This window comes from Peromyscus maniculatus, chromosome 2, assembly GCF_049852395.1.
Source record: "Peromyscus maniculatus bairdii isolate BWxNUB_F1_BW_parent chromosome 2, HU_Pman_BW_mat_3.1, whole genome shotgun sequence".
NCBI classification, from domain to species: Eukaryota; Metazoa; Chordata; class Mammalia; order Rodentia; family Cricetidae; genus Peromyscus; species Peromyscus maniculatus.
In genome coordinates, this window is record NC_134853.1 from 14,832,240 (window position 1) to 14,859,764 (window position 27,525).

Below are 27,525 nucleotides of genomic sequence, written 5' to 3' on the forward strand. Positions count from 1 at the left end.
AGGATGGGCATTCAGCAACAGCTCCTCGTGAAGGGGAGAATCCCGGGAACTGGCACATGCTCTAGCTCTCATTCTGTTGGTAGATGGATGTGCAGCTGCCAAATACAAGTGTTGAGGGTGGGTAAGCAAGTATCGATAAGCTCATTCTGTTGGTAGATGGATGCGCAGCTGCCACATACAAGTGTTGAGGGTGGGTAAGCAAGTATCGATAAGCTACACACACAGTGCAGATTGCCTCCATGTGAGACAAAAGATAGCATGCATATTTAGGAGTAACCTGGGGTATATGCCACACTACAGTACTAAAATTCCAATAACCTACAAAGCAGGCACTGTCTTAATTCCCCAAAGGTCACTGAGTGAAGCATTTTCAGTTAGAAAATTAAGAGATTAAAATTCAGATGATAAATTAAGCTAAGACTATATGATAAAGAGGAGAAAGTAAAGTCCAAGAATTTTTCTGCAGTTGATGCATCATTATCAATTACTGGCTCTGTCATCTTGCACAAGTCACCTGATGAATTTGAACATCAGTTCAGTTATCTGGAAGAGACCACAATGATTACTATCTGGCAGTGCTGTTCTGGGTGAGTGAATAATGCCTGTTTAGAAATGATTCAAAACCTGAGAAGAAATAAGAAAAATTGTAGCCATGGTGATAGCTGTGGTCCCCCAAAAGTACAGAAGTAAGGAACACACTCTATATTCATACCTTGTTTTCTCTGTATTTTTAAAAATATATCCTTATTCAGTACTTCCCTTTGATCTTACCAGTAATTTAGTATTTTTTATTAAACATAGGTCAAGAAGCAGAAAAATTAAAAACACTCTTTCACTGATGTTGAAAGAGTAAATTAATATCATTAATTAATCCATTTAATACACATGGCTCATCACTGTTCCAATAAAGTGCTATTAAACAGATGTGAGGAGCTTTTATTTCAGGATATCTCCTCTAACTGAAATACTTTACTGCTTTGCTGCTTGCTGTAACTGGAGCTTTTCTATTCAGATAACAATTTCCCCCATAGAAGTGAGGCTCACATTCCTGTTATCATGGTTACCAACAAACTCTGCAGCCGAACAACCTGCTGGAAATGATAGGTTTTCTTTTCCAATTGTTCTCAATGTTTCTGCAAAAGAACCTGAATTCTTTGGTCCCTGGGCCTCCTCCAAGCCCTATTGAATTCTAATTTATTCTAGGGAAACCTTGCCATCTGTTTATGAATACCTCTCCCAGGTTAGGATAATTCCATATGCATGTATTTCATCCTCAATTCTGTCTGCTCTTCTGTCTCCATTGTAATAAAAAAAAAAGGTTAGGACAAATTATCAACAGTACTCTATGTGAAGTGTTTTAAAAAGCATTTTATCTTAACTAAATTTAATATATATAATATATACAAATTATAAATAGATGACTGATTATCTGGTAGATGATAGATAAAGGATGATTATTAGATAGACAGATAATAGATAGATAGGTAGATGGATAATTACTGACACATAGATAAATGATAGATACATACATTCATACATACATCATAGATGATAGATACACAGATGGTAGATAGATGATAGAAAGAAGATATATAATAGATGGATAGGTAGGTAGGTAGATAGATAGATAGATAGATAGATAGATAGATAGATAGATAGATGGATGGATGGATAGATAGAAGATAGATAGATAGATAGATAGATAGATAGATAGATAGATAGATAGATAGATAGATAGATAATAGGTAGGTAGATAGATAGATAGCTGATAGGTAGGTAGGTAGGTAGGTAGGTAGGTAGGTAGGAAGATAGATAGACAGACGACAGACAGACAGACAGACAGACAGACAGATAGATAGATAGATAGATAGAAGCACAGAAACCAAAACTGGAGGAATTATTTCCTTAGACACCCCACACTGGCAGACAAAGCCTTGGCATCACAATCTATGAGTTCCAGGATCAGGCTAAAAAATACGAGGAAGAAGTCTAGGTTCTTTCAAAACATGGACAAATTTCAACCCTTGTCAGTGTCCATCAGCATCACTTGCTGGGCAGAGCTGGGTATCTGCTTTTTGATGAAAAGAGCAGAGATGACCTCCAAGGGTATTTTGAGAAGCCATATTGTAAAGACATATTAGCTGAGTTGTGATTTCACAACAGTTTAACTCTTGAGTCAACATTATGACTTTTATTCAATACAACAGAAAAAGTCCAGAAGTGACAAAAAAAATCTATGTTACTGCTTCAGCGGGATCTTATATCTGATCCATGAACTGGCAAAGAGTTTAGGCTAATCTATAAACTAACAAAGCTGGCTGCCTGCATGTCATCATAACTAGATTAATGGAGGCTAAAAGCACAGACAATCTCTTATTTAGTGTTCCTTTTTAACTGTACTAAAATGTATGCAACATAAAATTTATATTTTAACTATTCTCATATATACAGTTCTGTGGCACTAATAAACTCCCATTTTCAAAGGAACTACCAGCACCCATCTTCAGAGCTCTTCACCTTGCAAATTAAAACTGTGCATACAGTGAAGAGTAGCTCCTCACTACCTTTCACTACCCCTTACATACCCAGTATTCTACTTTCAGTCTCTATGACTTGGAGTATGGTCATCTCATATAAGAATATTTACACAGGACTTTTACTTATTTGCTTTTTGTGGTAATACTTTAAAATTTTTTCTGAGTTATTAAAACATTTTAAATGCCATATTCTGTAGATATCTGAGGGTTTGAAGATGACCTGTCTATCTAATATATATCTCTGCTTGATCTTGAAAACATAGCTAATATGACTACAAGTTCGATTGTAATGTCTAAATACTAACTTTCATTTCTTTATATCCTAATAGTTGGTAATAATAACATTCAAGGATTAGCAAATTGTATTACATAGTTAAATGAACTGTATAAGTACAATATTCTGAACAAGATTAGAAATATACATACAGCATTTTTAACAATATCAATCTCAATATATATAATTTGTATACAATATGTAAAAGTCCAATCCAATGTAAAGTATTTAAAACTAGTAATTATCTTTTAAAAGTAGATTCAATAGTCTATATTTTTATCTATATCGTATCTATATCCTCTCTTTTCTTTTCAGAGTAGATTCAATAATCTACCCTCCATTCTTTCAACTCTTTAATCCTTTGCTTCATCATAGAAACTGTGAGATAGAAGAGATACTCAAATGTATTTGTCACTATAATCCAAGTGGGGCTCTGAGTGTCATATGAAAATTTTCTCAGTTTCAGAGGGTAGTGTTGCATGTTCTCAAATAGGATACATAAAAATGTCAAGGAATCCAAGAAATTAAGGAGAAAGTGAAGCAAAATTATCAATTAACACAGGAAATGAAGTGGAATAATAGATGATGATTATGTAACCATAATTTAGTCATTTCATTAAGGGCAAAGATTTACAGAATTCCTATTTTCTGATAATCCTGTCTCTATTATTCTTAGAACCAACTTGAACGTTACATTGCTTCTCAGTCCTCTACCTGGCCATTGACTTCCAATGGGAATCCTTTCACCAGACCCTGGAAATCCCCATACAAGAGCCTTCAGATACAAAAGATAAGCCCATACAGTGAAGGCGCATCAACTTCTTAAGTTCTCTTTTATTAAAATTTGTTAAAATTAATATAGCATAAAACAAAATGCTATTCATGATACTTTTAAGGTTGAGGTTGTTGTTGTCATTGCTATTGTTTTGAGACAGGCCTTACTATGTAGTTCAAACTGGGCAATGACAAGCAAATTTCAACCTCTGTCAGTGTCCACCAACAGGTCTTCCTGGTCAGAACATTGCATCCTCTTCTTGCTGAAAAGAACAGAGATGACTTCAAACGACATTTTTCGGAGTCATGTTATGAAGACATATATAGCCCAAGCTGGTCAGGGACTTGCTGTTTAACTCAGGTTGACCTCACACTCATGATTCTAATGTCCAAATCTCCAGAATGCCAAGATTACAGATATGTGCTATTAATCCTGGTTATATAAATACTTTCAATAAAAGTTAAACTATGACAAAGAAGTAGGCAAAAAGAGAATGCTTTTTCAAAAAGCTGGTTCAAAGTGTCAAGGAAGAAAGGGTTTTTAAGTAACTAGTGACCCAGTTCAACTCAGTGAATCATGGTGTCATTTACTGAAGTTTGAATTATGGGGGCTAAGGGAAGGTAAGAAAATTGTGAATGAGAATCAAGGTATCCATTTTGAACATATGAATTCAGAGAATCCTAGAGACATTTGAGTAAAGAAGTTGAATCAGAATGAAGTTGACACAGTGGTCCAGAATTCAAATCAAAGGTCAGTGCAAACACACATTTGAAAACCACTGTCACATAAGGAATATATAAAGCCAAAGGCATGATTGAGTCACTAGAAATTGAACCTACCTGTTTGAAGAATATGTTTCCATTAACATTCAACATTTGACTTTCCTCATTCTTCAGCAAGTGTTGCCGACTTAGGAAAAAACAAAAGCCAGACACCTGTATTTGTGTATTTCTAGCCCTACCAAGTAGAGAATCTCACAGGAAATGGCAGGAAAAATATAAGAACACATTCCACAGTTCCTTGAGTAGACACACTAAAATCCTTCTGCTTTCTGACAAGCCAGTACATTTTCCCATATAACTCATACATAATTGAAGGCAGCAAAGAGCTTACTGTCATACAAAATATTTTATGTGCTAGTAAAAGACCCTCTTGAACATGTTGGTGTTGGTCATAAACAGCACACTGAAGTCAAAAGTAAATGGCATGAACAAGAAATTTCATTAGATTTTGAATTAAGACAAATAAGGTTTCATCATGGTATCCTTCCTAATAAATTCAATTCAATTAAGCAAATATTCATTGTGTGTCTAGCACATGCTGTCACTGTCATAGGGATAAATAGATGAAAATAAATGAAAAAAAATTAGAGATTCAGTATTTTATAACATAGTAGGGAGGCTTTGATCCAATAATTACATTGTCTGGTCTGTAATTAGATATTGAGATGGAAGATTTCATAAAGGAGCAAGATGCATTGATAAAAGCACATAATAGCCTAGCATGAGAAGTCTGGGAAAACCTCCAAGTGCACTCACATTTGAACCTGTAGATGTTTACAAGGCAACTGTGAGCTTGGAGGCTGGGGGCTGAGGGGTAGGCGTTGTCAGTCTCACAAAAAGAGGAAAAGCAAAGTAGTATGAATGAGAACCTGAGAAAAAATGAGAGACAGAATTGTCAGCAATCTTTTCACTCTTTTTATTTAGTGATCTCAAAGACTCCTTTTACTCAAATAATACTGAACATTAGAATTCCCAATTTTCAACCCGAAGGTACTGTCCATGGTGCTGCTACAGAGCTGAAAGTCAAGTGAGATGATCCAAACTCAGGTTCCAATGCCTGAACAAGCTCTGGGAGCACACACATGTTCACACTCGCACACACACAAGTTATTACCAATATACAGTAAGTTGTATTTATCTATCTCTTAAGACCCTTAAGGGGAGCTATGGGGACAGCTCAAGGGGATTGGAGCTCAGTTTCAGGATCTGCACCAGGCAAATCGAAACTGCCTATAACCTCAGCTCAGGGGATGTGACACCATTATTTGGCTTCCACAGCTACCCACATATACAGACAAATACAAATAATAAAAAATATCTCTTTTTACAAAGAGCCTTCAGTATATTTTTGTTGGTGTTTTAAGATTGGTGAATAAGGATGGAAACTGCTAAACAGCCTCCATGGCCATCATCCACTGTGATGTCAAACTTGGAACACATGAAATAAATGGAGAAATTTTAAAACTTTTCACAACCAGACCTTCCTTGGAATAATTAGAATAGAATCTCTGGAGGAAAAAGAACAGTGATGGTATTTTTCCAAGGATACCCAGATACTACTAAGAAACATTCAATGGCCTCCAAAGGAAATGTAAATTATAATACGGGAATATTATCTATTTCACATACAAAGTGAGTCATCAGTAAGGTTTTTACTAAGATATTTGTAGTATTAACACATATATCAACATTTGCTAATGACACTTAAATAAGAGTATGTGTGTGCAACCATTCAGAAATAAGAAATGTATGCCATGTCATAATGTGCATTATAAGGTATCAATTATTTTTAGATATCTGTTTGTATTCTAATGAGAGAGGGGACAAGGGTATAAATTTGGGTGGGTTAGTCTGTGGGGCATACCTGAGAGGAGTTGGGGGAGAGAAAATCATAATCAGAATACATTGTACTAAACATACTCTTTTGTAGCTATTGTGATATCCCTGATATCCTTCTCAGCCCATTTGTCATTTGGATATATGTTGCTGTTAATCTTGAATCTAGCCACTTTGCTGAAGGTGTTTATCAGCTGTAGGAGTTCTCTGGTGGAACTTTTTTGGGTTGCTTATGTATATTATCATATTATCTACAAATATTGATACTTCAACTTCTTCCTTTCCAAATTGTATCCCTTTGATCTTCAGTTGTCTTATTGCTGTAGCTAGAACTTCAAGTACTGTACTGACTAGATACGAAGAGTGGACACAGACTTGTCTTGTTCCTAATTTTAGTGGAATTGCTTTCTCTCCATTTAATCTGATATTATGTACGGGGTAAGTGTGACCTCATAAAATGAATTTTGCAATGTTCCTTCTGTTTATGACTTGTATGATAATTTGAGAAGTATTGGCATAGCTCTTCTTTGAAAGTCTGGTAAAATTCTGGGCAAAAATCACCTGGCCTTGGGAAATGGATAAAACTAAAAAAAAAAATCATCCTGAGTGAAGTAACCCAGACCCATGAAGACAACATGGTTTGTACTCCCTTATAAGTGGATATTAGCTGTAAAGTAAAGAATAACCACGCTACAACCCACAGACAGAGAGGCTGTTACAAGGAGGGCTCAAGGGGGGACACGTGGATCTCCCTGGGAAGGGGATATAAATAAATTTCATTGGTGGACTGGGGATGAGTGGGAATGGGAAGAGAAAGGATCAGGTGGGGGATTGGAGGGAGAGAGCACTGGGAAAGATGAATGGACTTGGGGGATATTATTTGGGGGACAATGTAGAAACCTAGTTCGGTGGAAACTCCCAGAAATCCACCAGAGTGACCCTAGCAAGGACTCCTAGAAATGGAGGATACAGAACCTTAATGAGTCATCTTCTATAACCAGACAACCAACCCAGTCACAAAACCTTGGACCTACAATTTGTCCTGGCTGCAAGATGTGCTAATAGGTTGATGGTGGCATACCTCTTTAATCCCAGCACTTGGGAGGAGAAGGCAAGTGGATTTCTATGAATTCTAGGCCAGCCTGGTCTACAAAGCAAATGCCAGCACAGACAGCCAGGCTGTTACACAGAGAAACTCTGTCTAGAAAACAAAACAAAACAAAACAAAACAAAACAAAACAAAACAAAACAAAACAAAAAAGATGTGCTGGGTAAAGGTGGTGCAGAACTTGTGGGAGAGATCAACCAATTCCTGGTCCAACTTAAGAACCACGCTATGAGAGGGAGCCCATGCTTGAAACTGTCTGGAGGGCCAGGAATCAGAGTCTAGATAGCCAAGAGACCTAGGGTAGAGTCAAACATGATCAGCAAAAAAAAAACCAAAAAACAAAAAACAAAAGTTAATGAATTATTCTTAATAATACTTTGCTATACTCATAGACAGGAGCCTAGCCTAATTGTCATTGGAGAGGCTTTATCCAGCAAGGAATGGGAGCAGACTCAGAGACCCACAGCCAAACATCAGGTGGAGCGTGGGGAATCCTGCAGAAGAGGGTAAGGAAAGACTGTAGGAGCCAAAGGGGTCAAGGACACCACAAGTAAAGGTCCCACTGAATCAAGTGACCAGAGCTCACACAGGCTCACAGAGACTGAACCAACAATAAGGGAGGCTTATGGATCTGACCTAGGTCCTCTGCATATATGCTATGGTTACGTAGCTAGGTATTGTTATAGAACTCCTAATAGTGGGAGTGGGGACTGTCTGTAATTCTTTTGCTGCTTTGGGGACTCTTTTCCTCCTACTGGGTTGCTTAATCCAGCCTTAATATGAGGGTTTGTGCCTCGTCTTATTATAACTTGATATGCCATGTTTGGTTGATATCCCTGGGAGGCCTGCCCTTTTCTGAAGGGAAAGGAGAAGGAGTGGATCTGATTGAGAGGGAAAGTCCAGGGAGGGACTGGGAGGAAATGAGGGAGGGGAAACTGTTGTTGGGATTTAATATATGAGAGAAGGATAAATAAATAAGAAAATGAAAAAATAATCAGTTGTTAATTTTTAGAGAGAGAGGGGAGAGTGCCCGGCTCACCTGAAGCCATCAGAATTCCAATACACAATAAACTGGCTTCACACCAAGGGAAAGGATAGTTCTTTAATCCATGTCTTCTGGAAATGTATGAAAATGTCATTTTCCCCAATGTACATGATGAAACAGTTTCACTGGTAAAAAGAAAAAAATTAAAAATGGACCAAAGTTGTTAAACAGCATTCAGTTTGCTTATTTTTATTAACAACAACTTTGTAACAGTTGTTTTATCACTGAAAATATATTCAATCAAGAAAAGTTTAATCACAATATCTTAAGACTGGAAAGAAAGCCATTGTGAGCGCTTGTCTTGCAAGCATGAAGACCCTAGTTGGGCCCCTACGTCAGCAGGAAGACAAGTATTTTTAGCTTGATGATATACTCACAACTAATAAGGTTCTCCCTATGTTTCTGGGTAAAACTTTTGTAAAACAGTAGTCAGGGAGACAGATAACATAAGGAGAGAGATAACATAAATGCACAAACCTTACTGTTGTTGCAGATGTGGAGAACACAGATTGAATGGAATGATATCAGCCAGGTGTAGATCCTTTCCTAGAAGAAATGCCCTGTCCATACAGGAGCCATTTATCTTTATTTGGCAAAGGACAGCAAGCAACAAGAAGCATCTACAACTATCTTTTGAATGTTCATTTGTCCAGAGGACTGAATTCCACCCACTATCATGAAAATTCACAATACCTTAAAATTTTAAATTTTAATTAAAGTATAAAATATTTCATCTAGAGATAACTGAAAATAAAATGAGAATAGGGTAACTTCTTAGCTGGGGAATTATACCACTGCAGATGTGTATGAGAATCACGGGAATTACACTGCAGATGTGTGTGAGAATCACAGGAATTACACCACTGCAGATGTGTGTGAGAATCACGGGAATCACACCACTGCAGGTGTGTGTGAGGATCACGGGAATTACACCACTGCAGGTGTGCGTGAGAATCATAGGAGTTGTACCACCACAGATGGATATGTGAATCACCAGCTTCTCCTATGTAAATGTAAACCTCCTCAACAACTAATAAGGGAATCTGTCTGATATCTGATGCAATTATTTGCCATTATTTTGCAGTGATTTTTCGCACTTATAACTGCACTTATAAAGGCTCCTGCTTCATTCTCACAGCCACAAACCCAGTGGCTGGGATCCTGGCCGAGTGGCACTGTAATCCAAGCCGAGGCTTCCTTTACTCTCTCTCTCTCCTGGTTTCAATGGATTGTGTCAACAATCAAAACAGTTGAACTGATAAACTCAGGAAAGAAATTTGTCAAACGGGTCTATAAACTAGTGTGCTTACAGAATGAGTCTGTTTATTAACACGATGCCATCCAAATTCCATGTTTAGACGGGACGTGGATATGCATGTAGAACCGTGATGACTTCTTCAGTGACTAATGCCGGTGTTTCAACAACAGCCCCTTGACTGCTGGCCCTATTAATGTCCTGCTTATGAGGAGGAATGAGCGTAACAAGCAAGCTATGTAAGATGAAAATTTATGGTCACCTAACAACATTCTGGTTTCATTAAAATCATTTTTAAATTTTAATTCTTTGTGATTGACTATTCATGACTCTCATCTGTAAAAAAATGAATAAATAATATAAGAAATCATGGGGAATAAAATGGAAAAAAAATCCTTCTCTCTGTTTCTAAAATACATTCTATGTAAACATCAAGGACAAATAATTTGAGGAAAGGAAGGAAGGAAGGAAGGAAGGAAGGAAGGAAGGAAGGAAGGAAGGAAGGAAGGAAAGAAGGGATTCAAAGAAGTAAGGAAAAGTGGCTCAAGAGCAGACTTAAAGTTGAAGAGTCAGTATCAGAAATGGGGTTGCTGGCAGCAGCTGCAGGAACTGAACACATTCTGAGTGCCTAATACTGCTGAATATTGATGACGCGGAAGTCTTAAGCAAGGACACGTCACCATTTTTAGATGGGGTAAAGTGAAGGCTGTGGCAGAAACAATCAAAGTCATTTTCCTAAGAATCCGTTTTAAGAATTATTTGGATATCTTATTAGAGTCCAAGAACAGAGAATAGATAGAGAGGTACTATGTGAAATCATGCCGTGTGTGTGTTTGTGTGTGTGTGTGTGTGTGTGTGTGTGTGTGTGTGTGTGTGTGTACCTATTTGTGTGTGAGCACATTGGTATGTAAGTGTGCACATACATGAGTACGTATGTGTTTGGAGACCAGAGACTGACGTCTTCTGCTATCACTCTTCCCCGTGTGTTTTGAGACAGAATTCTTACTGAGCCTGAAAACAATGATTTGGCGAATCCAGGTGGCTGGCAAGCTCCAGGGGTCGTCTCGTCTCTGCCTCTCCAGTGCTCGGGTTATAGGCATGTGCTACCATGTCTTACATTTTACTTGAGTGCTGGGGATCTGAACTCAGGACCTCATGTTTGCACAGCCAAGAACTTTAACAACTGAGTCATCTCTCAAGGCCCTATACTCATGTTTTAAATAAACATAATAAAGCTTGTAATTCTAGCTATGTAACAATATGTTGCTGGAGGGCTTCTCTCCAGGTTCCACCAAGCCCCGCAGTCCCAAAATCCACGTATAAAATAATCACTCAGATGCTTATATTACTTATAAACTGTATGGCCGTGGCAAGCTTCTTGCTAACTGTTCTTATATCTTTTTTTTTTTTTTTTTTTTTTTTTTTTGGTTTTTCGAGACAGGGTTTCTCTGTGTAGCTTTGCGCCTTTCCTGGAACTCACTTGGTAGCCCAGGCTGGCCTCAAACTCACAGAGATCTGCCTGGCTCTGCCTCCCGAGTGCTGGGATTAAAGGCGTGCGCCACCACCACCCGGCCTACTGTTCTTATATCTTAAATTAACCCATTTCTATAAATCTATATCTTGCCACATGACTCGTGGCTTACCAGCGTCTTTACATGCTGCTTGTCCTGGAGGTGGCTTCAGTGTCTTCCCCTCCTTCTTCCTGTTTCCCCAATTCTCCTCTCTCTTTGTCCCGCCTATACTTCCTGCCTGGTCACTGGCCATCAGTGTTTTATTTATATAGAGCGATATCCACAGCAATAATATCCTAGTTTCATGAAGAGTCAAATCCTGGAAGAGACAGGTTCCTAAAAGCAGCTTGAAATTCAAAATAAAAGTACAAAGTCAGAGAGGGGAAAAAAGCAAAAACTTCACCCATAGAGCAAAAACCAAGAAGAAAGTAAGTGAATGGGGGCTACACCAATCTCTAAAGGTTCCTGCATCACTGCTTCACTGCACAGCAAATGGAACCATTAGCCTAGGGCATGGGGAAGTCCATTTCAACAGAGCATTGGGTCAGCTGGCTGCTGCTCTGTCCCCCTGGCCAGGCTTCTCATTTATCAGCCCGGTCTCATCAACACGGCCCTGAACACATTGAAACAAAAAAAGGCAAGCTTGGGTGACTGCATGTAAATGCCTGAAATTCAGGCCTCATGTTTTATTTATCAAGGTTCAAGTGATAAAAATGTAAGGGCAATGTCAAGTGAGGCAGATCAATGGATTTAAAAGCCTCAGGCATTGCCACCATCTCTGTGCCTCCTGCTTCCCTGACCACTGCCATTTAACCTCCAAATTCCACTCTTTATAATAAAAAGTCCAATTTATTTCCACATTGTGACTTACAGGCAAAATGGTAAACATGATTAAAAAGGAGTTTTTTGAAAATCATGTATTACTAAGTGCTTATATCATGCACACAATCACAAGTATACAGCTTCAAGGAAGGACGCAGCTATTTAAAATGTAAGGCATTAGCTGTGTGTGATGAGTAGTCTTTATTGGCAACTTGATTGAAGGATAGCCTACCCAGATTAATAAATCACATCTCTAATTTTTCTCTCTGCGATGATACCAGGAGCAATTCAGAAAGAAGACCCACCTGCATATTGGTGGAACCAGAGCCAGGGGCTCAGTTAAAACACAGGAGTTAGCATACCCTTTGATTTGGTCTGCTGCCGGCCACCTTGATATCCACTGCTGTGTTCAGCTAGGCCCTCTCTGCCCTGACTGAATGTGACTGATACTGAGAGCCAAAAGAAATCTTCCCTCCCTTATGCTCAAGTATTTTGTTATTACAATAAGAAGCAGAGTACAGGAGATGGGAAAAAAACAGAAAGCAGACTAGTTTAACGAAACAGCTAAGGGCTACCCATCCCCTGGGAATGTAGTCAACAAAAATTTCATGAAGTAAATGAGACTAGAGTATTTTTATTGAGCATGGATGCCTTCCCAGAAGTTACTCATTTCACTGCATGATTCTGAATCCTGTTACAGATGGGAAAAGAGCTGTCTTCCTGCATGCTATCTGGAAGCAGTATGGCTTAAATATAGTCAGTGGGAAATCTATGAAGTGGTTCTAGCACATGTTGAACTTATATCAAAATGAAGAAATGCTACAATGAAACTGTGATAAGAAAAAATGGTACCAGACCTGAAAACCGCAAAGAGAAATTCTAGGACTCTTTAACAGAGGGCTGCCTGACCACCAGCTAACCCCCCCCCCCCTTTTTTTTGTTTAGTGGCAGTGTGTTGCACAGTGGAGAACTTTACTACCCAGGCTACATGCAGATGAAAGGTTCCCCGGAAACCACCTCAACACTGGAGCCTGGAGGGTGAAAAGACCTAGATTCATGCTTCTCTAATTGTGTCTTCCACTTGGTTGGCTCTGGAGGTCTGCTCTACACCCATGCTTGACAGCGGCCACCTTCAGCACTTCTTCCCAACCCCTCCCAAATGTTTAGGTCCTGTCTACACCAGATACTTGAAGTAAGGGTAGATCAGGAGGACAATTCTTGGGGTCACTTGCTGCATGATGGCTTCATGGACTTGCTGAAAGGAAAAGGAATCTCAATTTTGGATTGTTTCTAGAGCTTTTGACTCTTCTTTTTTTTTTTCTTTTTCTAATTATTTGTGAGTGAGTGTGTGTGTGTGTGTGTGTGTGTGTGTGTGTGTGTGTGTGTGTGTGTGTGTGTTTAGAGATAGAGTCTCATGTAGTCCAGGATGACTTCTAACTTACTATAAGGACAAGATAGCCTTGAACTCTTGGACCTTATGCTTCTCTTCCCACATAGCAAGATTGCAGGCATGTACTACTGTGCCAAGGAAAGCTGGTGAAGGTAGCAGAGGCCAGAGCTCTACTTTGATCTTCTTATACCTTCAGTTATCTAGCGCTTACATGTGGCCTTTTGCTCTCCTTCCATATTATTATAGTTCCTTCTCTTAAGATACATGGCTTTTGGTCTGGCTTGATGATCTGTCAACTAAGAGCTAAAGTGCAAGGTAAATAAATGCAAAGATTCAGTGTTCAAGGCACTTTAAAGCTTTTAAGGCTATTAGTGTCTGAGGAAAGATCATAATTTTGAATATAAGAGTCACTCTTTCTTGTAGCATTCATCTGGGGATTAGATTATGATCAAGTCTCTGGACCCATGGAGTAATACTCAGATGTTCAGCAAGACAAGGGGGATATGTACATCAAAAATTGTCCAAAGGATGCCATATTTCATTAGGAGAAACAAGTCAACACACATTGTTCAATGCAGTGGATTTAGTTAAGAAAACTGAGTTGAGTATTTGGAATAGATAAATTGCACTATAACTGTTCCCACAACAAGAAATAAAAATACCTAAGTTAAGAGGTATATTAATTAGCCTAGAGTATTCATTTGACAGAAGCTAAACATGAAAAACAAATATTGTGTGTTCTTATTTATATCTGGAATCTGAAGAGAATAAATGCATTCAAGTGGAAAGAATTGTGGTATGAGAGTTGGAGGGGTGGTAAAAGGTGCTTCTGGTCAATGAGTGTAAAATTTTAGTTGGATTAGAATGAGTAAACTTTAGTTATCTGTCACTGAGAATATAACATGCATTGTGCATTCCAAAACTGTTAAAAATATTTTAAATGTTTTCACCACAAAAAAACCTTTAAGTATATAAGGTGCTAATTTGTTAATGAGTGAGTTTAATCATTTCACAATGTAAACATGTACCAAAATATCACATAATCCCCTAAATCTCTATAACTATTATTTCCAAATAAAAATAAAAATTAAATTCTGTACTACATAAATACATAAAAATTTTAATTGACACTATCTTGTTTCCCTCAGTCAAACACCCCCTGTCCAACCACAGGCCACACTTGCCAGAAGACCAGGCCAGACACCCCCTGCTCAACCAAAGTCCAGTCAGCTTCCAACAAACCTGATCCTCAGTTGTCCTTTTCCCCTTCATAACTGTGTCCCAACCCCCAACTCCAGGAGACACCCATTGCCCAAACAAACACAACCCATGCTTACTAGATGACCTAGCACAACTCAGGAGGAGATTCCCTGCAAGAACAGAAGCCACATCAGCCATCAAAACTCCTGACCCCAACCTGGGCAAAAATCCCTTACTCAACAAGAGACCATACCAGCTACCAAAAGTCCAGCCTCTAACACAAGCAAAGAACGCCTGCTCAACAACAGACCACTCAGGCCAGAAGACCAGAAGGAAACAGAAACTAAGAAACAAAACAGCCATCCAACAAAGACAAATCCAGAAATTGCCACCTAGACTTACCATCATCTCAATCCCAGATGCCTAGATGGCAGTGTAAAACACAATCAACAAAAGCTAGAACAATATGTCACCACCAGAGTCCTGCTATACTACTACAGCAAGACCTGAATAGTACAACACAGCTGAAACACAAGAAAAAGTCCTTAAAATCCAATTTATGAAGATGATAGAGGCCCTTAAAGAAGAAATAAATAAATCCCTTAAAGAATTTGAGGGACAGCTAAGTGAAAGAAAGAAAGAAGAAAGAAAGAAAGAAAGAAAGAAAGAAAGAAAGAAAGAAAGAAAGAAAGAAAGAAAGAAAGAAAGAAAGAAAGAAAAAAAGAAAGAAAGAAAGAAAGAAAGAAAGAAAGAAAGAAAGAAAGAAAGAAAGAAAGAAAGAAAGAGAGGAAATGAATAAATACCTTAAAGAAAGCCAAGAAAAGCAAACAATTGAAGCAAACAAAAGTGTTCAAAACCCAAAAATGAAAATAGAAGCAATTAAAAAAAAACTGAAGGAATTCTGGAAATGGAAAATCTAGGTAAGTGACTAGAAACTATAGATGTAAGCATTACCAATGGAATACAAGAGATAGAATAGAGAACCTCAGGTGTAGAAGATACAATAGAGGAAATAAATTCATTGGTCAAAGAAAATGCTAAATCTAAAAATTCTCTGACACAAAATATCCAGAAAGTCTGGAACACTATGAAAAGACCAAACCTAACAATAATAGAGGGAAAACGTAGGAGAAGAATCACAGCTCAAAGGCACAGAAAATATTTTTAACAAAATCAAAGAAGAAAATTTTCCTAACCTAAAGAAGGAGATGCCTATAAAGATACAAGAAGCATATAGAACACCACATAGATTGGTTCAGAAAGATAGTCTCCTTGCCTCATAATAATCAAAATACTAAACATACAGAACAAAGAAAGTGTAACACAAAAGGGAAAAAGAGAAGGTAACATATAAAGGTTATTAGAATTATTATATTAGAATTATATCTGACTTCTCAATGTAGACTCTAAAAGCCAGAAGGGCCTGGACAGATGTACTTCAGATTCTAAGAGACCATGGATGCCAGCACAGACTACTATAACCCAACAAAAATTTCAGTAACTATTATGGAGAAAACAAGATATTCCATGATAAAATCAAATTTGAACACAAATATCTATACACAAACCCAGCCCTACAAAAGATACTAGAAAGAAAACTCCAACTCAATCAATTAAACCAATAAAAACACAGGAAATAAATAATCTCACACCAGCAAAAAACAAAATAAGAAAAACATACACACACACACACACACACACACACACACACACACACACACCACCACCACCACCACCACCACCAACAACAACAACAACCTAACAGCAAGAATTGACAATAATAGGCCACTGATATCTCTTAATGGTCTCAACTCCCCAATGAAAAGAAACAGACTAAAAGAATGGATCTAAATCCATCCTTCTGCTTCATACAATAAACATATCTCAATATCAAAACTAGGCATCTCTTCAGAGCATAAGATTGGAAAATATTTTTCATACAAACAGAGCTAAGAAACAAGCAGGTGTAGCCGTTCTAAAGTCTAACAAAATACACACACCTATGGACACCTGATTTTTGATAAAGAAGCCAGTAATACACAATGGTAAAAAGAAAGTATCTTCAACAAATGGGGCTGGCATAACCGGATGTTTGTCTGTAGAAGAATGCAGATACATCCGTATTTAGCATCTGCACAAAACTCAAGTCAAAGTGGATCAAAGACCTCAGCATTAAACCAGGCACCCTGATCCTGATAGAAGAGAAGGGGAATAGCCTCAAATGCATAGGCACGGGAGAAAACTCCTGAACAAAACAATCAGGATACAGGCACTAAAATTAATAAATGAGATCTCATGAAACTGGAAGTTTCTGTAAGGCAAAGGATACTGTCAATAGGAAAAAATGGCAGCCTGCAGAATCAGAAAAATTTCATCAACTTCACATCTGATAGAAGACTAAAATCCAAAATATATAAAGAATTCAAGAAACTAGACATCAATATACCAAACAATCCATTTAAAAATGGGATACAGATTTAAACAGAATTATCAGTAGAGGAATCTCAAATGACTGAGAAACACTTGCCTTTAATACCAGCACTCTAGAGACAGAATCAGGTGGATCTATATGTATTAGAGGCCAGCTTGTTCCACAAAGCAAGTTCCAGGACAGCCAGGACTGTTACACAGAGAAATCCTGTCTCCAAAAACAAGAAAGAAAAAAAGAAAGACAGAGAGGGAGGGAGGGAGGGAGGGAGGGAGGGAGGGAGGGAGGGAGGGAGGGAGGGAGGGGGAGGGGAGGGAGGGGGAGGGAGGGAGGGAGGGAGGGAGGGAGGGAGGGAGGGAGGGGGAGGGGAGGGAGGGGGAGGGAGGGAGGGAGGGAGGGAGGGAGGGAGGGAGGGAGGGGGAGGGGAGGGAGGGGGAGGGAGGGAGGGAGGGAGGGAGGGAGGGAAGAAATGTTCAATATCATTAGCCATCAAGGAAATGCAAATCAAAACTACTTTGAGATTCCATCTTTTATATGTGTCAGAATGGCTAAGATCAAAAACACAAGTGACAACTCATGCAGTCAAGGATGTGGAGCAAAGGGGAACATTCCTCCATTGCTGGTGGGAGTGCAAACTAGTACAGACACTATGGAAGTAAATATGGTGGTTTCTCAGAAAAGTGGGAATCAATCTACTTCAAGACCCACCCATATCACTTTGGACATACACCCAAAAGACAATCCTTCGTGCCACAAGGACATTTGCTCAACTATGTTCATAGCAGCTATACTCCTAATAGCCAGAAACTGGAAACCACCTAGATGTCCCTCCACTGAAGAATGAATAAACAAAATGTGGTTCACTTACACAACAGAGTATTACTTAGCTCTTAGAAAAAAATGACACCAAGAAACTTACAGACAAATGAATGGAGCTAGAAAAAAATCATCTGGAACCAGGCAACCCAGACCCATAGTATGTTCTCACTTTTAAGTGGATACTAGCTGTAAAGTAAAGGATAATCACATGACAACTGACAGACTCAGAGAGACTAAGAAACAAGGAGAGTTCTAGGAAGGGGAGCTCATGGATCTCCCTGAGAAGAGGAAAGAGAATATATTTTATGGATGAATTTGGGGTGGGTGGGCCTGGGAACAGAAGGAGGCAGGTGGGAAAGGGAGTGGTGGAGGGAGAGTATACAGGGAGAGGTATCTGGAAAACAAGTGCAGTGGAAGTTTACTGAAACCTATAAGGGGGAGCCTAGAGAGGACTCCTAGTAGAGGAAGATACAGACAATGAACCATCACTCTCCTGCAATGAGGCAAGGCTTCCAAAGGTGGAACCTAGACATCAATCCAGTCACAAAACCTTTGAACCACTCATGTCCTGCCTACAGATGTGCTGGGCAATGGCTGTAGTGGGTAGTTGTTCCATCTTTGACCTGGAAGTACTGCCCCAGTGTGGCTTCCGGTAACTGCCATGCTTACCTATGACATGCCTCTGGGGCAGGGCCAAGATGGGAGCCCTTAAGACCCAAGATCTGGATATGCTGGGTCTCTTGATCCCTTGTGATCCTGGATGCTAGATGGTAAATTGAGCAGAGTTCTCCAGAGAACACCGCTGGATGGCACTCCACCTCTCCTGGATCCTGTAACCAACCCCTTTACTGGATGTAAGTTATCCCAAAATAAACCTCCTTTTTAACTATGTAGAACTGCCTTAATAAATCCCCCAATAAATCATGGCTCAGAAGCTATGGGCGTAGCCAACCAATGACTGACCAATTTGAGGCTCATGCCACCATGAGAGGAAGCTCATGCCCAACACTGAGTGGAACCAGAAGCTGGATGGCCCAGAGACTTCAGGTGGAACCAAACATGACTGACCTAAAAAGCGAAAAATTTTTAAAAAGTCAAAGAAATGATTCCTATCAATAATCTACTATATAGATCAGTGCCTAGCCCAATTATCATCAGAGAGGCTTCCTCCAGCACATGATGAGAGGAGGTGCAGTTAGGAGGAGCCAGTGGAACTCCACAAAAGAGGCTGAAGAAGGATTGTAGTAGAAGCGAGAGGCATTGAGGACACCAGAAGAACATGGCCTACAGAATCAACTAAACAGAGCTCATAGGGGCTCACAGAGACTGAAGCTGCAATCATGATGCCTGAGTGGGTCTGCACTAGGTCCTTTGTATACATGCTATTGTTGTTAGCTTGGCGTTTTTGTGGAACTCCTAAGAATAGGAGTAGGGGAGTCTCTGACTCCATTACCTGCTCTTGGGAACCTTTCCTTCTTGTAGGTTACCTTGTCCATCCTTGATATAAGGGTTTGTTTCTTGTCTTATTGTATCTTCTTATGCCATGACCAGTTGGTGGGTGATATCCCTGGGAGGCCTGTTCTTTTCTAAAGGAAAGGGAGTGGCAGTGGATCTAGTAGAGAAGGTCAGGCTGGGAGAAGTGGAGGGAGAGGAGGCTGTGATCTAGAGGTACTGTATGAGAGAAGAATAAAAAAATTGACAAAAGGTAAATTAATTACACAAATATCTCCATTATGTATGTAAGGCTGGATCAAGGAACCCAGAATAAATCAGACATACATACCTGAAAATAACAGCAAAAGAGTCATATATTTTAAACAGTAATATATGAACTATCATTTTTTGTTCTTTTTATTTACACTGAAAAATAGGTTCTTGCATCCTGTTATTTCTCACCTGTATCAACAACATTGGTATTCCTAATTTCTGATAATACAAGAGGCATAGAAAACCAGAATAATTTAAGAACCAGTGACTTCCAGCCAACCACCTCCAGGAAGACCTGTTTCTAGAACAAAGGGATTAAGGATCAGTGAGAGCCACGCCTTTCATTGTTCTGATCTAAACTGACAGCCAAAACTGTGCAGATTATTCTGTGAGGTTCAGGGATCTCAGATTGTGGGATGACTCATCCCTAACAGGCTTGAGGGCCAGCTGGCCCAAACCAGTAAAAAAGATACTTTCTGAGAGCCAAACTGAGTCTGCCAAAGGGCCTTAGCAACAGCAGCTAAGATATGATCTGGGGATGACCTGGACCAATGAGAGGCAGCCATGTCACGCCAGCAGATGCATATTCATCAGACCTTCCCTCAGGATGGGGTGGAGGGTATATAAGGCTTGCCTCTTCCTGAATAAACTGAGCTCATTGTTTCTACATTCTCCCTGAGTCTGTGTGGTTTGACTCTGTACCTACTTGGCCCCCTCCCCCAAAGGGAACAACAGCACAGGACCCTGCCACATCAGTTGAATCCTGGGTTTTCTTCAAGGCATCTTCCTGAGAGGCGTGATGATTACTGAACAAGAGGGCTGTATTCTCAAAGTGTTTATCCCATGAGGGCTTCCTGCTTCCAGTAACCATATGTCCCTTCATAAATTTATGAAAACAGACATCCTGTTAGTGGAAAGAAGGTGTCTCAAGGGGATATGTGCCCTGTGTTCATGTAAATCTGAACTCTGAGCTGGAAAAGCTGTTGCATTGCCATGACAAAGCTGGCACTAAGTGACATCCAGGGATGTGACAATCACAAGCCACAAGCAGACACACCTCCCATGCCCTTCATGTGTCAGAATGAGTCAGTGCAACTAAATGCCGTTGTCCCAGGTGTCTGGCTCAGCCTTCAGGTCCAGTGCTCCAGGAGGAAATCATGTCGGTACAGTGAGCACTTCCCATGGCAATCTGCTAGTCTCCATTTGGATTCATTATGATTGTAGGAAGGGCTTCACCCTGCCAGTGAACTCTATCAAAAAAAAGCCCCATAAGGCTGTCTACATTATTATTGCTTGTCTCATTTGTTCATTCTTCAGCTTCACTTGAGACATACCCAGCAGGCTATCATAAGCTGACATTTCCAGAAGCCCACCAAAGCTTTTAAGGCAACGGAATCCAACACTGTTGGGGACCAGCCTCTGAATCCCATGCTGAGCACACATGCTCATTCACTGCTGATGGAGCTGTGTCCTGATAAGCCTTCCATCAATGCAAAACATCCTAAGTCAACAATTCAGTTAATACATAACCTACCAAATATCCTGCCTTAGCTACTTTAGCACTCAGCGGGGTATAACAATGCTTTCCTGAAAGCCAAGGTTCACTGCCACTCTTTAGCATTGCAAAGGAGCAGACCAGATCTAGTTTTGTTTTGTGCTGTAGAATAATCCCTTTGTACACCGTGAAGATTTGTCCCTGTGGTTTAATAAACAAACTGACTGGCCAATAGCTGAACAAAATAAGGTTGGGTGGGAGAGCAAAACTGAGAATGTTGGGAAGGAGAAGGATGGAGTCAGAGGAGTTTTGAGGAGAGGCAAAGAAGCAAGATGGGCATGCTGTACTGAGAAAAGGTGCCAAACCACATGGCAAAGCATAGATAAGAAATATGGGTTAATTTAAGTCTAACAGCTAATTGACTAATAAGCCTGAGCTATCAAGCAAGCATTTATAATTTAGATTAAGCTGTAGCTGGAAGGTCAGGCAGTGGTAGCACACACTTTTAATCCTAGCATTCGGGAGGCAGAGATTCATCCAGATCTCTGTGAGTTCAAGGCCACACTAGGGACAGAGCCAGGCATGGTGGCACACCCCTTTAATTCCCAGCACTAGTTAACCATAGAGGTCTGTAGGTCTGTATAGACAGACAGGAAGTGATAGAGCTGGGCAGAAAGAGGAAGTGATGTAGCTGGGTGGAGAGAGGAAGTAAGATAGCAGAGCACAGAAAGGATATAGGCATGAGAATACAAGAAGTAGCTCTTTTTTTGGCTGAGGATTTCCTAGAGGTAAGAACGTGGCTGGCTTCTTTCTGCTTCTCTGATCTCTCAGTTTTCACCCCAATATCTAGCTCTGGATATTTTTTTTTATTAATAAGACCATTTAGCAATTTGTCTTATATTAAGCCTCAATGTTGGTTATTTGGAAACTGGCAATTGGGAAAGAAACATCTACCTACAGTTTTGTTTTTCTTAAAGACAATTCTAAATTCAAAATACCATTTCTGCTGAATGCTTACCATTTTCACATCACCTTAAAATTGGAAAATCCTTATCATAAGTCAATGACTATCTGAATACAGAAGCTGACTTCACGTTCTGACACTGCATTCAGATTCTTTGTCTCCCTTGAGGCTCCCTGGCTGTAAATGAATCATGGGTAGACAGGGAATCAGAAATGATGAGGAAAAGCTTTCGAACTCTTTCTCTTTATGAAAGCAGTTGTGCATCGTAAGTATGGACAGCAAGGAGGAAAGCACTGGCCTGGCCACACCAGAGTCCCATATTAATATTAATCATTCTTTAAAAGAATAAGCCCTTCGGAAAAGTAAAATTAAACTTGCCAGTCAACTAGCAAGTTGTCAAGAATGGGCAAATTGTGCTTACCAAGTAGGACACATCTGAGATGGTGAGGGGGCCAAGTGGGCAAAGACACTTGCAGCTGAGTCTGATGGCCGGAGCTTGATCCCAGGGTCCACAGGAAGAGAAATAATTCCTCCAAGTAATCCTTTAAGCTTTACACATGTGCCATGGCAATATATGCATGTATGTATGCTTGCATATCACACACACACACACACACAAATAAATATAAAATAAAATAAAGCAAGACACATCTCATCTCAACCTCCATACTCTTAGTGTGGTCAATAAATCTTTTCTTTAAATATTTCTTATCATTTTTATTTAATTCATTGAGGACTCCTTGTTCAGGTCCACGGTGAATTTTCTTTTTTTATTTATTCCTACAATTTTTAAATTTTATTTAAAATCTTATTATACCATTTCTCCTTTCCCTATTCTTCCTCCAACTACTCCAATGGCCCCTTCTTCCAGCCCCTCCCATTCTCTTCAGATTATGTCCTTAAAGCATAATATGCTATCAAGACGGTTGTTTTGTATACAATGACTATTGCATGACAGAAGATGGATATTGTCAGACTTTGTCTTATTTTCTAGATGAATCATATCTCTTACAAAAAGAAGCAATAAATAAAGCTTCATATCAACAGTTGAGGATGGAGAAATATACTGGTTTATAATGTATCGCCTTCCCTAAAGTGAAGCTCCATTTCCTCAAATTCCTTTTCCTAAGAAAAAGATGGTCTGACAGCCTGATGAAATTTCGGACAAGCTCCATCCTAGTTGGATCCTGACTTCTCTTTTCTTAAGTGACCGCCAAGATGGTTCAGCAAGCCTGAAGATCTGAGTTAGAACCTCATAGTCTACTTGATGGAAAGAGAGAACAGCCTCCCACAAGTTGTCCTCCGACCTCCACATGCCCATAGTGTACACACAAGCACACACACACACACACATACACACAAATAAATAAATGTAAAATTTCTTAAAAAGTGTATTTAGTTTATAAAACTGGTTGTCCTGCATCCAGACCTGGAGGCTGCCAAGGACCATGTCTGGGTCCATGATCCTGCTACAGCCAGGATCTTTTGCCACCAAAGGTCACGTGGAAGCTGAGGGTTAGGGTTGCAGTCTGTGGTCTTGTTGGTCTCCTGGGGCCATGCCACCAACAGAGTCATCCTGATCTGAGTGGCCTCTGCTTCCACCTGGAGCCAGGATGTCATCCAAGCTTAAGCTGCTGCCCAGGGCCATGTCTGGGTCCACAGTCTTGCTGAAGCTGGGAGCTGTGTTATTATCTGTGGTCCCTGTCTCCTCAGGGGGCCATAGGAACTGTGCATGTTGAAATCAGAGGGTTGTGCTAAACCAGCCCTGCCCCTCACAGGACCTGGGGTGGCTGGCCCTGCCCCTTACTGGACACTACAGCAAGAGAGTAGATCCCTGGACAGCGCTCTGCTCACACTGGGAAGAGATGGCCCCACCCCTCACCACTGGGCAAGAGAGAACTGACCCTGATGGCGTGGGTATTGGGGAGCTGGCTCCACTCCTCATCCGAGGGGGCAGCCCCAGTGGCCTGAACTGACTAGCTCCACAGCCAGGCCCACAGCCAAGCCTTGGGTTGCCCCACCATAGCATCTACCCCATCTAGGACCTGCTGGAGCACAGGAAGAGCCTGGTTATGAGGAATGGTATCAGCAGGATCTCCATGACTGGAGGTGGCAGCAGGCTATCCGAGAGGAGTTCTGGTGAGGGTCCAGTGATGATGGTGTACCAGAAACCAGAGGCCTTGAACTGCACCAGTTACTCATTGCGATGAACATTTGTAAGTAAAGCTGAATGGACAAAAGGGTGTACTGTGTGACACACCCAGGCTCCCAATGCTGCCAGGGTGAATGAAGAGATGGTGGAGAGGCGGGAAAGATGGAGGAGTGAAGAGGTTTTTGGTTTGGTTTGGTTTGGTTCGTTTGTTTGCTTGTCTTGTTTTTGTTTGGTTTGGTTTTTAATTTTCTTTTGAGAGGGTACTGCAGGGGTGAGGGAAGGATATGGTAGTACTGAGAGATAAGTGGAATTAGGGGGCAGGTTGCGAAATAACAAAGAATCAATAAAGAAATAAAATAAAAAACAAATCCAGCTGGTTGTTCTGTATTCTTTCTCTATTCAGGATTAAAGAACTACCTTTCTTAAGAACTTGGAAATTATCCTTTGCATATGTAGTCATCAAGAAAGACAGAACTCTTACTCCCATCATTCTGAGAGTAAAGGAGTCTAACATTTATGGGCATCATGATCTTAATTATAAACCTAGTCCTTAAATGAAGAAAAGAGTTTTCCCTTTCTTTTGAGTAAGGTCAACTAATAAGCACAGATGGCCAGCCATCCTCCCCCAGACATAGACACTAGCTCTTAAAAATTATTCTATCATTTGTTTTGGTGGGATTGAACTCAGACTGCGTTCTTATCATTCTCCTCTATTGCAATAACCTGGACAGAGTCTTCTCCACCTGTTGGACATTGTTTGATACAAATTTTGTTCTAGCATCTGTGTATTTCTTTGCAGTGTAGGTCATAGGAGAAATTCTGACTGACAAATGAAACACAGCTCCATTCTTCTTTCATTCAGGTCAGGTCTAATAACAAGGGCTGACTTGGATTTTCAGTCCCATTTGCATTCTTTCTCTGTCAAAAATCCTGGTCTCATATTTGCAGCAGCTGGAGAGCAACCAGGATTATAGCAACCTCATCTGTCAGCTTCTGTAACAGGTTACTGACATCGGTGGAGCTGCGGGCTTCACTGGAGATGGTGAGTGACTGCAAGTATTCAGAGTCATCATCGTTGGTTTGGTTTGTTCTTCCTGTATCACCTATTTATGTCTACCTTTTGTGTTTTGTTTCACATTGTTTTGATCTGTTTTTATCATCTTCATGCACTGAGCCAGATATGAATGTAAAATACCTAAAATAAGGTGCACATCCAAATTCCATAACCACATAGCTTAGTAGCAAGTTTTCTAGATCACTGATATGGTATCTCTGAAAATGAGTGGAGCATCAGCCTCAAAAAGTCCTTCTTGGCCTACAGAGAAAGAAGAGCTCTAGTTCTAGTCATCAGAAACATGAATTAAAATTATTACAACTGAGGAATCATGATCTTGAACAGATTTATAGATATGAACCAAGCTACAGATCCAAATCTAATTCTCATCATAGTAACTATGCATTTCCAAAGTGGAAATCAAGCTTTCTGAGAGGTTGCTGAACACTGTAAAGAAATTTTGAGAAACTGGCCCTGATCACACCAATGATGATAGGAGTTAAAGGAAGCGTGAGATCATTGCAGTTTGGGCTGGGATCTATCCCACAGACGATCTCTGAGTCTCCAGGTTTACCCTCTGGATAATTTCCTAGGGTCTAGGATGTGATGAGAACAAATATGGACAAGGACTGGCAGAATTTCAACTCAGTTTCCTGACTTGTGGAGGTCACTGTGTGAGGAAAGGCCATGAAGAACACACTAGTACTGCCTGAATAGTAAACCATAGAAAACATTGTGTTCTGGATGTGTTGGAGAGGTCACTGCTATTGGTAAGAACTTGAAAAATGCTAGGGGGTGATTCTTACCCACCCTACTTAATTTGTGTATTTGGCCTACAAGGAAGACAGATGGATTCTGTGGAACAGTAGATTTCATAAATTTAACCAGATGGTGATTCCAACTCCAATTGCTGTTTCAGATGTAGTTCTGTAATGAGAAGAAATCAACATATACTCTGGCATATGGTAAGGAACCAGGATCTGACAACTCCTCTTTGTTCTGTATCTGCTAATACAATTAATTGTAAGCAGTTAACTTTCTGCTTTCTAAGGCAGCATTGTATCAGCAGAATTCTACTGCAGGGTTGTATTGATTCTCCAGCTCTTTGTCATTATCTATTTTGTCAAATAGATTGCTTCTACAGTCAGTGTCATGATATTCTGATGATCCATTTTATTTACAATATTTAGCTGATTGGCAGGATGAACTTATCACAAAAATAAAGGCTTTTCATAAACATTGTAGGCAACACGTGGGTTATAAATTCCACAAAAATTCAGGAACAAGCAATTCAAATTGCTTATGATCCAGTGAGCTGCAGCGAATCGAGATGTCCTTTGCAAAACAAAGGACAAGCTGCTGTATCTGGTGTTCCATTACTAAAGAAAGAGCTAGTTGGACTTCTTTGAATGTTTAATACAACATGTGCCTTGTTTAGACACGCTACTCTGATCATTTACCCAGCAATATTGAAACCTTTTATGAAGGTCCAGAAAAAGAAAGTCCCTACAATAGATATAGATTGTCAAGCAAAATGCTCTATCAAATGGCCTGTACTTGGAGTATGTGAACCTCTAGCTGACCTTAAAAGTGATTCAGAAAAGATCTTTAGGATTTTGAAGAAAAGTTGTTCCTTCCTTGGAAGGCAATTTTTTCCCTTCATAAATTTCTGGGTGAGCATTCACATTTTAATCCCAGCACCTGAGAGATAGAGGCAGAAGGACTAGGAGTTCAAGGTTAGCCTTGGCTGCACAGCAAGTCTAAAGCCACCTTGGGCTATATGAGGTCCTGGTTCAAAAATACAAAGGAAGGATAAAGAAAGAATAAAAAGGACAAGAAAAAGAAAAAAAGAGAGAGGGGTAAGCAAACAACTTCTGTCTTTGAAAGCAGTCTCAGTAGGAACCCAATGTCAAACTATGGACCATCAAATTACTCTATCATTGAAATATCCATCTGGGTATTATCTAACCAACCAATCCACAATATGAAGAAAGTAATAACTCCATCTTCAAATGAAAATAATAGATATAAGAATGAGCTTGACTCACTCTTGAATAGACAAGAAAATTTTCTCAAAAAACTATATTCCAAAAGGGGCTATTAGCATTCAGCTCTGTCGAACACCTGCCAGTGACTAGCAAACTCGAGTGATCTGCTCACCTGGCAGAGATGGGGTAGCAAATGGCCTTAGCCCCTCAGCTTCCACCATGATTCTTTATGTCTCTCTAGTTCCCAGCCCAGGGCTTGTTCTACTCAGCAGTGACGTTACCAGGTACCAGCCATTTCTTCAGCCCCCCTCCTTTGGTTTTTTGTTTTTGTTGTTGTTTGGTTTTTTTCAAGACAAGTTTTCTCTATGTAGTCCTGGCTGTCC